At 29.1% G+C, this 12,829-nt stretch overlaps 2 protein-coding genes across 4 annotated transcripts in view; one reads left to right on the top strand and one right to left on the bottom strand.

Moving 5' to 3' along the window:
* The window catches only part of kmr (kramer), a 104,249-nt gene extending 100,330 nt beyond the window's left edge, over positions 1-3,919 (bottom strand). For both annotated transcript variants that reach the window (XM_035096059.1, XM_035096061.1), the window contains exons 1-2: positions 3,791-3,919; positions 3,291-3,650 (exon numbers count right to left, since the gene is read on the bottom strand). The gene's annotated coding sequence lies outside the window, so the exon portion shown is untranslated. The remainder of the gene's footprint in view (positions 1-3,290; positions 3,651-3,790) is intronic.
* Positions 3,920-3,952: 33 nt separating this feature from the next.
* Positions 3,953-12,829, top strand: part of LOC118074664 (octopamine receptor beta-1R-like) — a 42,859-nt gene continuing 33,982 nt past the window's right edge. The window contains exon 1 of one of the 2 annotated variants that reach the window (XM_035096074.1): positions 3,953-4,097. The gene's annotated coding sequence lies outside the window, so the exon portion shown is untranslated. Of the gene's footprint in view, positions 4,098-9,783; positions 10,143-12,829 lie in introns of those variants that run through there. The other variant, XM_035096075.1, reaches the window with a different exon arrangement.

The following is a 12,829-nucleotide window of genomic DNA, read 5'->3' as shown; positions in this document are numbered from 1 at the left end:
CCCTATGCCAATTTTAACTCTTGAGGGTTATATTCTGACACAGATGCATATTAATTCAACATTTTTTGCTATTTTTTTTTTATTCAACATCCCAAGAATGCTGAGTTTATATTTTTACCTGAATAAACATTTCTGGAATATTTGTCACTTTTAATTTGTTCCTATGAGTAGAATAAATGTCTTTGTAATTTTGTTGGGGAATAATTTTGAATTATAAGAGAACTTTTGTGCTTTTTATTAATTTATTTGTGTAACTGCGACAATGAAAGTGATGCTCAACAAACTATTTATATTAAAATATAATTCATATAATTATAATAATTAATTAGGTGGAGCATTAAAAAATGATAATTAATATTATGATCAAGAATAAAATTACTTTTGATTCAAGAATATTATTTTATCAGTCTAGTTAATTTTATTTGACTTCTATCTCATAATCAAGCATCAATAAAATATAAAATTTTTAAAAGTGTCCTTATCTGTTGTATCATTTTTTTCTATCTAATTGCCCATTATAAGTTATTACTAAAAACAATTAATTTTAAATAAAAAAAAAAAAACAAGTAATTTAAATTATCACGGAAAATTTAACACAATAATATTCCAACTCTCATAATACACCTCATTGCGAGCAGAAATGAAACATTCTGTAATTTTAATTATTCCAATAATTTCCTTCTACAACAAGTAACATAAAGTACGCCATTTCCTATTACCAGTTTTTCTAGCAGCCAAACAAAAACTCGGTATATTTCAAATAATTTAGCAATAAGTAACGTGAATGTTTACTATCTAGGTTAATTCCAAGAAGATGCAGGTCAAGCTCCGTATGAGAAAAAGACCTGATAGAGGGATAGTCATGTTGATGGCAACGTTCGCTGGATGACTTGAACATCCGGAGGAGATAAAGGAGAGAGATAAGAAGATGGAAAAGTGAGAGGCGCATAAGCAGGCTCAAGAGTATCAAGCAAAGATAGGAAAGGTAGTGAGTAAGCAAGGGAGGTATAAACTATAAAGTGAAACGTGAAAATACGATGGTCAAACAGGAATGCAGCGTGGGCTTAATGTTGTAGTATATGTAAGGTATACGTCCAACTGGAACGAAATGAGAAGAAACCAGGCATTACTTTCAGCCAGGGGGACACGCGTCAACGCAGCTCACTCTAACTTATTTCCCTTTTTTTCTTCAATACTAAACACTACTTTGAAAGCACGAAACTCAAATTATGATGTAAACTTGCCAATGTTTCTATCTCTACCTATACATCTATGAGAAAATCTACTTTTCAAGATGTTACGTACATGACTCGTGAAATGAGAACCACGGGTGATCGTTCCCTCATTTTATCTCTTCTTCTTCTTCTTACTGCAACTTCTCACTGCGTGTTTTATACCAGATGTTGCGAATGCTAGTTGATTATGGTCTCCCTTGGATCGCATGTGAAATCTCCACAAAAACCCATAGCAATTTTAGAGTCTAAACTTTTTCCTAGTATTTTCGAGATGAGAAGAAAAATGACCGAGTTTTTTTTTCATTCATTTATGCAATATAAAAAAAGAGAAGAAAAAAAAAAACATTTATATATTTTTTCGGGAATTATTTATGGATGCAAGTATGAATGAACGAACTACTGGAAACAGCTTGTGGTGTATTACCCACGAGAATAAAAGCCTCCACGATCTCGAGAATAGAGAGAACTGACGACTAAAATCCCAGAGCTCGTCGAGAGAGTGTACTTACTTTTCGTTACGCTGAAAAACTCCAACATCTAGGGAGTAGACCGAGTGAAAAAAAACTCTTATTTTCATTTTTATCTGTCATGAGAAATACTAAAATTTCAGCAGTATGAGCGTTTAGATTTTATTACGTGATGTAAAATAAAGCTATGAAAATTATTTCCAGTTTTAAATAACGAAAAATTTAATTATCAGACAGAAGATTTGCTAGAGATGTGAAACATGAACTTGTAAGACTTCCTCGAAGGCTTCTCAGCAATTGGAGATAATAGGATTCCTATCATGACTCGCTCAAAAGAGCTGCCTCTGCTGCTTGAATATTCAGACTAAAAACTATGTTGAAAAAAAAAAAGGAATATTCTTTTTAGTTTATAAATTTGACTAATTAATAATGAATCAACAGTTCATTAAAGTCTATCAAATAGTGAGAAGTTAAAAGGCTGTGGAGATATTATAGAATATTTTCATCTCAACAGTCGACGAGAAGGAACAAGAGAACATTCACCTCAACCACAGGTTTGCAATGTCGATGGAACGCAGCATCTTATACAAGTCCAACTCTCTACCTTGGAATCGTCTTCTTCCTACACGCTACTTCACTTCGAAGAACTCATCTTGATACTCTTTTTTTGGAATTCATCAAAAAAACTTCATTTCAATAATGTTATGTAATTAGCAGGTCTGGGTATATTGATGGTGAGAATGACTCTGTCTTATATCTAAATGTATATAAATATTCAGTTATACAGAAAAAAAAGAACCTGATTATAAAGTCGAATACATATGGCTATGTTATATACACGGATTCATAGCTTCCCTAGACCCCCAGGCGTTCAATGATTCGTTAGCTAGACTCGCTTGTGTATACCTTGGGTCCACATTTTTTTTCTCTTAATCATATCTAGTCTCTAGTCACGCTCTACCATAGAATGTTTAAGGTGTGACCGAAGAATATATCTCTACATCATTACGTTTTATTCTAATTTTATCATTCAAACTGGCTAACTGTATCTAAGAATTATTTCGCGAATTATTTTGGTCATTGACTTTTCTAAATCCTATTATGCAGAACATGACTTCTCTTTCTTCACTGATGTATCACTAATGCGATACATTAGTGAAACAACTGGCTTATCAGGAAAGATGTTAAGCTATTGGCTTTTGCAAAATTTCAATTCTTAAAAATGATACTTTATATTGTTCCAAAAGAAAGTTAAATATATACTTTAAATGATAAACAATAAGTTTTTACTCAGATTGTTAAAATATAAACAAAGTAATCTTTTGCAAATCTATTTTTCTGATTGTTCATTTCATGAAAACGGAGGACAATAATATATTATTTGAGAAAATTCTTTTGTTTATTATTTAAAAACCTTAATTTGTATTCCAGCCATTACAATTTATCCTCTACTTCCTTCTCGAGACTGAAGAAAGGCTTCTTACTTTTTTTTTTTATTTCAGAATGTATTGTATTACAAACTTGAATTGAAATTTTGTCAAAAACCAGTTTTCATAAATCCTTAGAGAAATATAATGTAAGTACTCACTTTTCGGTTAAATTTTAATCCATTTCTGTGAATTATCAACTTCTTTACATTCCACGCTCCAAATAGAAAAACTTTGTCTATCAAAACACAAATTATTTACGATTTGCTTGTAAACGACAATAAAATCACGTACACATGGTAATAAATAAACAAAGATCCTCAAGCACTTTGCAAATTATCACAGAATGGAGAATATTATGCACGAAGAGGTTTGCATGACCGTTGGTTGTAGAATACACTGTACAGAGTATCAACCAAAATAAAATGTATATGTATATAACCGGGAGAGTGAAGGACACGAAACAATAAAGTCGGCGTCTCTTCTCAAATAATCGTATAATTTTCTCAGCTGGATCAACTCTGAAAACACATACACAAAAATAATATAATAAGAATGACACATACACATTAAGATAATTTTTTAACTTGGTGTGAACTCATGTGGGAATGGTGAAGGGATCAAAGGTAAACTTAAGAGCAGGTGTTTTAAGGATACTCACGCGAGAAGTGTGACGATGTTACTGGAATGGGCAACAGGTTCGACGCGTTTCGTTTTCTCTCCCCTCTTGATGCTTCGCCAATGATGAGAGAGATATAAATTCAGGGAGAGGGGTGCAGGAATACTGGCCAGTTGCCCCAGGTACATTCTCCGCCATGTTTAGCTCCTGGCGCTTCCAGCATCCGGCAACAGGTTGTCAAGATATAACTTATTCTATAAACTAAATTTCATTCTGACATCGTTCACAATAGACTGATAATAAAACTCGACAGTTTTTTCTGATCAAACGTTTCCCAAGAGATTTGATGGTATGTATTAAACATCTCTTCAACACTTTATTCCGTGTCCACCGTTATAAAACATTCATTTTTTCAAATGTCAATCGATAAGATTACTCCATTCTCTAATAAAAATATTATACACAATATTCACTACTTAAATGCCAAGTTAAATCCTTTTAGAATGGAATATTTCTAAAGAATAGACGAATCAACAAAGATTCATTTCAATAAACAAATTTCGCGTTTTTTTGAGCGTCACTTTCGGGATTATACAGCGCCAACTTCCGTGTTTTGCATTAGATTTTCGTTTGTCAATTGTCTGAATTTTCTTTTTCATCATTACAAAATAATTATAAATTGATTTACAATGATTCATACAGAATTAAGTTATTCTATAAAAAGAAATTTATTAAATGACATAAAGTTTATTAAACTCTATTTAATTCTGTAAATAACTAATTAATTACGTGTGAAAACATCTAAAACGCCGCACACAGACGCTGATCTGAAGCGACAATAATGCTACAGCGCACTCTAGAGGCCGCTTTCATAAATAAAAAGATTTGTTATCGACTGTAGAGACAAATATCATTGTTATCGACAATAAGTAAGTTGAGATCAATTATAAATTTATCTTACAATGAAGATAAAAAAGAAATTTATTTTAACAAAAACAGTTAAATCAATTATTCTCGCGGGGATTCAATTTATTTGAATTTAAATAAACTCATCACGTAGACTGGAATAGGTTTTGCATGAAGATATTTTCTACTGGAATGAAGACTGCCTTGAAATATCCTTTAAACATATGAGATTCTTTTATCCACCTGTATAAAACGTATCAAAGAAAAGATTTATTCCTTTTCTATGTACATACATATATACAGACATCATTGAAGATTTTCCTATTTCAAATAAAATCCCAGATTATATTTTGATTCTGAGCGGATTACTCAAGTGATTCGCACTTTTTTTCAGCGAATTCAACGATAAAACTTTCTCATAAATCACAACTGCATGTTTCGTACATTCTTCACTAGACTGATTTCACTGAAAATAATGTGCTTAGATTTATTGACCTAAATATCTTATCGGAATGAGAACGACTTCGAATCATCATGTATTTCTTCGATGCCTAAATCGAGAGGAGGGATAAATTTCATGTAGATAAAAGAGATAAAAATGTTGTAAAAGAGTGAAGAAGAAAAAAAACAAAATCATGGTCTCATCATCGATTCCTTTGTGTCGTTTCTCTCCCCTCAGGTTACCTTGGCGTTTGCGTATAATATTCCCACCAGGTCACGACTAACGAGACACACGATTGGCAGGGTTGTAATGGCCCGACACAAGCATAACCGATAACGATTCGTGAGGCGGTGATTTAATGGCAATGAGACCCATATACTATTGACAATCCATCCTTCGCTTACAGTTACCTCGAGCTGTTGTGATATATCGTGACTTTAATAAAGGACATCTTTAACTATACTACATTTCTACGGATTCGTCCGGATAACCAGGTTTTCTGGATCCTCTCTAAGCGGTTGAGAGGAAGCGTCTGGTCACTCAGTAGTCGGTGTAATCCTGTGTACACAATAATCCGATAAATTTATATGTGGGCCTTGTAGTTTAATAGGAGGTATCTCTCTCGCTAACTTGGTCGAGAATGTTTCCATGAAATTCTAATTTATGCTAGAATTTACCTACCAGAATTTAGTCCATCGATGTTCATTTCTCTTATCATTATGATACAATAACATTGCGGTGGCTTCTAAAGAGCTTTGGATACTTAAATCATTTTTAATTATTAAAACAATGAATATAAAGTATTTTATGGCATATTTAGATTTATTTATTGTTTTAATTATTAATCTCTTCTACTTGAGACTTGAGAACCACTTTAAAAATTTATGAAAATTAAAAAGTAATTTTTTTATTTGATTAGAGACAGTTGATTGAAGATTTTTTCATACTACATTAATTCTTATTCAATCGGAAAATTGATTATCACATTTGATATCATCATATGAGGGATTTATGCAAATTAACAAATTAAAGTCAACTCAAAATCCTAAGGTATAAAAAGTTGAATAAATTTTTGACATTTGAAATAGTGAAGATCATTTAGCTTATTTATTTCTTCTGAATATAAAAAAAATTCAATAAACTTTTTTGATTCAATTTTTTTTTTTTTTGATATTTTTTTTTATCTTTACAGAGACTTTGAAAGGTAATAAAAAATATGATGGATTTTTCTTTACTTTCCTTTTATTTGTCATAGCACAAGTTGATGATTGATCAAAAAATACATAAATGATTTTAAAACTCTTAAAATGTTTTTTTCGATTATTAAAAAGCAATCAATTTTTTTCAAACAAACATCGCTATTTAAACTGTACTAAATAAATATTCTTAAATTATTTCAATTCTCTTTTAATATCAAAACATTTTTTACTTAAACAGAAAAAAAAAAATATATTTTTTATAATAAAAAATTAAAGTTATTTATTTTTTTCTTTGAGTAAATACAAATTGAAATTTTCTACATATTAATTAAAACTCAGTTCTTTAAAATAATAAACAATAAACAGGTTGACAGTTATGCAAAGAGTATCATATGCACATGCATCCTACTCTAGTCTCTTACGTGTTTGCCTTTCTACTATTAGATAAGCACTCAACTCCAGCAATGCAAAGTGACTTTTTCTCTTGCTGTCTGTCACCAGAAAAAATCCACAAAGCTGAATAATAATAATAATTTCCCGAAGGATTAAAAAAAATTCCTTCCTCAAAATACATTTACAATGTACAAAAGTTTCTTAAAATACCTCCGGTTATCGTATACAGAAATGGAGATTATTTTTATGCTCATTGTTTACATTTAAATGTATAGCCAAAGTAAAGTACTATATTGCACAACTGAGGTGGTGAGTTCAATAGAAAAATATTTGAAATGCCGAAGGAATATCAGGAATGAATAGAAAATCCTGATGATAGGGTTTAATATATATATATGTAGGTAGAAATGAACAATAATAAAAGAGAAGGAATTTATCTGATAACAATAAGTAATTAAGCATTCAAAATACATTGGTTTTACATGACCAACAAATCTCCAACGGCCTACTTTCGTGAGTCAAATAATATCGCACGGATCTTTTTGAACTTCTATTGGTGTCATATGAAACCCTCGAGCCTTGAAGTAGGAGCCTATAACTTCACTAATAACATGAAAACTTTCCACTCGCTTCATGCACACCACCGTAAGTGGTCCTTATACAATCTCATAACATGCAAGTTAAGACTAACTTCACCAGCCAGAAAATTATTAATGAGCTATGCTTATTTGCAACCGGGATGCTTTTATGTCGATAAATCTTCCAACACTATTCAAATTCCCATGCTTTGTTTCCTCGAGTTTTTCGAGCGATAAATTTTATCGTTCACCTTTATTATTTTTATTTTATGATGAAAAAGGGGGTCATTACATATGAGTAATAACACTGATATGTTTTTTATAAGGGTCATAGATATTTTTTTGTCCTTTATTGTTAATAATTTATAATAATAATTTTAATAAAGTTTAATAAAGTTATTATTGTGAATGCAGTTGAAAGAATTTAAATGGTCTTTATTGTCGATATTGATTAATAATAATGGATAATACATACGAGAATATTGCTAATAATAATTATTATTATTAATAATAATTAATTGATAAATGATAACAAATGATGCGAAGTACTATTCATTAGTAATTATTGTTTTTTTTTAAGTATAATTTAATGCATTTAGTGTAATCTTTTGTTAGAGGATAATTTAAAAGTCTATTAACTGACAGAATTACATGGAGCTTTTCATTTTTTCTTATGGATTGTTTAACTTTCAATTAAATTTTATTTCAATTTGTATCACTGAAATATGCCACCACAAATGGTACACCCACTCTACTTAAAGTCACTGCATTACGATGTACAGTTAATTAACGTCGAATTATATGAGATCAGAATTTTTAGAGATAAATCTAGAACTTTGTACAATTATGAATAAAATTCACTTTGATACATACTTCTGAAAATTGGATTAATTTTGCAAATTGTTAATTAGAAGAATTTCAAGCTTAAAAAAAAAAGAATATAATTTAGTATTTTTTATCACTCAAATTTTTTAAAATTTTATATTGGTAATTGAATTAATTTTTATTAAGTTATAATAAGCTGATAACAATCATTAAAATGTGTATTTATTTTTGAAGAAAAAAAAATATTTTTAGATAAAATAATAAATGTAATTTAAGGATTTATTTAGCAGCTAAAAATAACATTTTTATTTCTAATAGAATTATTTTTCACGTATTAATATTTATAACTGTTTTCATGATAAAATAATTTTACCATTGATACCATTTAACTTCATAACCTACGCAATAACCGAAAATACCTTAAATTAATTTCAACCCCCAAAAAATAACAATCTTCATAAATATTAATAAAACCAAACTGGTCAATAAACTGGCTATTATCGTGACTCTATTCATATCGGTTCAACTGTCAAGCTTTTTCGTTATTGATTACTTCCATATAGAAAGTACAATCTATAGCACGGAATAATGATGAAAAAGAAAATTCACCTGAAAAGGTATAATTAAAAGAGTATATATAACTACTGGAACAGATTTTGATATACTGCAACCACATCAACACAAAAAAAAAAATGTGCAGGATATTTTTTTGTATCGACATCAGTCTCCTTCCATCGTTTGAACCTTCATCTGCCAATCATTAGCATAACATTTAATAGAGAAATAAATGTGCTGTATGGTAGTATATAATAATAAAAAATAAGAAAGAAACCAGATACTTGGAAAGACAATTCAGATAAAAATGTTATTAGTGGCATTCACGTAAATTGAAATATTCGGTAACTAACTGCTCAGTGGTAGTAGAAACCAAGGTGGGAAGTTATAGAAAATACGTCAAAAATAAGAGAACGCATGGCACAGATTTTTTAAGAAGTAGCAATTGAAGTACATGATTAAATCTGAAAAATACACTAGTAATTTTCTTGAAATTTATACTCTAAAAAATGTTATAATATTAAAGATTATTTGTAACACATACTTATTCAAAGTTGCGATTAAATTTAAACGTATAAACTCGAAAATGAAGTCAGTGATAAAAAAATAATTCTGTTGATTGAAATAGAAGACAGAAAATGGGTAATGTTTTAGGGGTGAAAATTAAAGGATTATTAGTTGGACAGACTTTGCTAAGGATAAGGGTAATTTAGAGGCTGAGACGAATGGATGAAGAAGACGGAATAATGGCAGAGTGGTGGAGGGAAAGGGGGTTATATTACTTACTGTAGTAGACAAGGTGGCGTAGAAGAGGGTAGCGCTACTACTGGAAAGCGGGAAAGCTTTCGTAGCCATAACCACCCGCTGTTCACTCCGGCCCCGACTGCCGTGTGAGCTACACCGCAATTTGTAATAAGCTGTAATTTGACACGAGCGGAAAATCTAAAACAAGAAAAAAAAAAAATTCATGACACAAAATTTTTTTGAAGAAAAAATATTAAAATTTTCTTTCTTTTCTTAAATGAAAAAAAAAAAATTGTTTTTAAAAAAAATTTTTTAATAAAAATGTTCTTTTATTGCAGTGAGTTGTTTTTGACATTTTAATTATTATAAATTGTTATTTTTTGATAGAAATAAAAATAAAAAATATGAAATGAATTCAGTATGTGAGTGAAAATATTTGAAGGAATTTTTTAAATAAAAAAAAAAACGTGAAAAATGTGGGTGATTATTGCACAATTGAATAACAATGTAACAACATCGAAGGCAGTTTATGAATTAAATAAAGTGAGTGATAAAAATATTTGGAAATGTGCAGGTGGGACAGTAAAATCAACGAGTAAATAATGAAATAACTGACCTACGTGATTTTCGTAGCAAGTGAATTCCTTTGGGAGAATTGATATTATCTGTCGAGTCGGGTGAACAATCAATCGGTGTGTTGGCAACTAAAATGCCAAGGATAATTGGTTCAATCAGGACAACATATGGTATTGGTAAGTTTCCGCATATATTGACTATAATGTAATCATTAAATGCTACTTAAATATATCCTGGGAATTATTTATATTTAATTCATCATATCGATTTAAATAAACTTCTATTTTTAACAATACGCTCAGTCTATTAAACATCTTCATATTAGATAACACGTGGAATAAAATATATATTTTCATTCCGCAGACATGATATATTTAAAAAAATTAACGAGGCGCAGATGTCCTGAATTATAAAAATAGAACAAGCATGAATGTTCAATTTTATTCAAGACAATGTTCTTTTTTTTCAACTTTTCGTACTGGGTTAAAGTTAAAAACATACTTTTGAATGACTTTAATATTCGTAACAGAAGTCGTGGAAATTTATTTTCGATGTTATTAATAATTAAAAAGTAGAAAACTAAAATGGAGAAAATAATATTTAATACTAATGAAAAATTAAAAAAATGATAAAAGCAGATGTTCGATAAATAAAAACAGTGTGGCACAGAGTTTGCATGACTGTTTTAATGATTGCAACTACCATGAAAACTACTTTATAATTACCAGGAGTTTTAAAGATTACTAGAAAATTAACTTTTGTAAAATTTATTCCTTTCTTTATTATTTTTTTATCAATTTTCTTAATCTCCCTAACAATAAATTCTTCATCAATTATTTAAAACAATCAAAAATAAAATATCAAAAAGTCATTTTTTCAGTGAAAATTGCAATAAAAAGCTATTTAATTATTTTTAATATTTTTTTTTTGGAAAAAATAAATAGATAGCTTTCAGTTAAAATAACTATTTATCAAGATAACATCAAAAACGTATAGATGAATGACATGAATGTTATTAAATGAGTATAAAGTTGAAGAAAATAAATTAAAAATGATTAATAATTCGATATAAAGAGTGAATATGAAGCGAAATAATTAAAAATGAATTGTTCATATATGATATTTGTCTATCATGAACGTACTTGAAATAATAAATATTTAATCCAGCTTTGGAAAAAAACCAACAAGTAGTATTAAGTTACCGGAAATATTATTGCAGATATTGAAATAATTCCATTTGAAAAATGAATATATTTTTAATATCGACATTTCCAAATGAAATATCAAGGAATTTATGAAAACCATAGAATATTAATATTCACTTTCACGAATAATAATAGTAATAATGATAAATATTGCATTAAAATAATCAAAAAATGAGAAAAAAAACTCTAATGATAATTAATTAGATTAAATAAGAGAAAAAGCTTTTCATTTATTAAAAAGAAAAAAATAATTACATGAAAAGTAGCGACTATTATTTTTAATCCTAAATCCTAAGACGAAATTCTAATCACTGCTTTGTAATTATCTCCTGTAAAAAACGACACTTTTTTTATTTAATCTCTCAGTTATATGACTGCTATTTATTATTCCAAACACTTGTTTCTAGTTTTGATCACTACTTATATTTTTCAAGCCCTATTATTAGCTTAAAAGCTGTTGGGTCTTTATATCAGATAAATAAATAATTCATTTTAATAATAAATGTCACGTAAATCGGTTTATAATCAGTAGTATTATTAAAAATTATAAAGAATAAAATTTTTTAATAATCATAATAATTATTTTGTAATTTTATCTGAAGATTAAAAACCTCTTCTGACATAAAATAAATCTCTCAAAGACAACCACTATTTACTTCTCATTTGAAATTTGCTTAGTAATAAATTATCAATCCGTCTAGAAGAAAAATTCAAAACGAGAATTTCTCATTAAGTCTGAACAGTACCTCATCATTGAGAAGAAATCCCCTTCTTTAATCTGCGAAAGGAATCTAAAGCTGAGGTAGAGATGATTATTGAAGAGTACGATCGTTTTTTTTTTTTTTTCCATTTCTTTGGTTTTTATAAAATATCAGTGAAATTTTAATCAAATGCCAGAAAGTATTAAGATCGTTTGAATAGACACCTTGAAGATTGTTGTCATATATGGAGAGCCTCTAGCAGTAAAGGAAGAGTAAAAATACTACAGTAGACACCAAGAGAGAAAATCGAATCAAGTTGACTTGATAGACGAACGAAGCATGAGACTAAATGCCTGTGGGGCTTTTACAATTCTATTCTTCTTTTTAGCTCAACCTACCCTTCTACCTATACTTGAAAAAAATCTTTTTGTCCCCTCAATGACTTTAGTGGAATGCTTTAGCCATCAGTGATCATGACACAGCACTGCACAGCAGCCGTTAAAAAAGCTCGCTCTCTCTCTCTCTCGAGCTATTATGAACATTTTTTCCTTTTTAAAACAATGCTTCGATTTTACTCCATGTCAGATACACACCTTACTCAGACTAATCTTCTTCCATTTTTCATTGAGAGGAGAAGTGGCATGAAAAGGACATTTGACTCTGTCCCTCATTTTTAAAACCATCATTGATGAAAAAATAATGAATTGGTAATCAAAAGTTTATCAATTAATCAATGAAGAATTTATTTATTAGTTTTAAAATTTAATTTTTTCCCCTTAGTGGTTTAGTGGTCTCGGTATTGATGTCAATAAAATTAAATGGATCTTAGTTTTTATTAAACACATTAACTCTTTAATGAAATATTTTCATTATAAAAATAAAATTGACATGAATTATTCTCTCTATCAGTATTTGCTTTCACAAAATATTAAAGATATTCAATTGACAACACTTCAA

This window comes from Chelonus insularis, unplaced genomic scaffold (genome assembly GCF_013357705.1).
Source record: "Chelonus insularis isolate UGA/USDA-ARS -01 unplaced genomic scaffold, ASM1335770v1 contig_139_pilon, whole genome shotgun sequence".
Classification (NCBI taxonomy): Eukaryota; Metazoa; Arthropoda; class Insecta; order Hymenoptera; family Braconidae; genus Chelonus; species Chelonus insularis.
The sequence above is the reverse complement of the archived record's forward strand: the minus strand, read 5'-3'. Positions and strand labels throughout refer to the sequence as shown.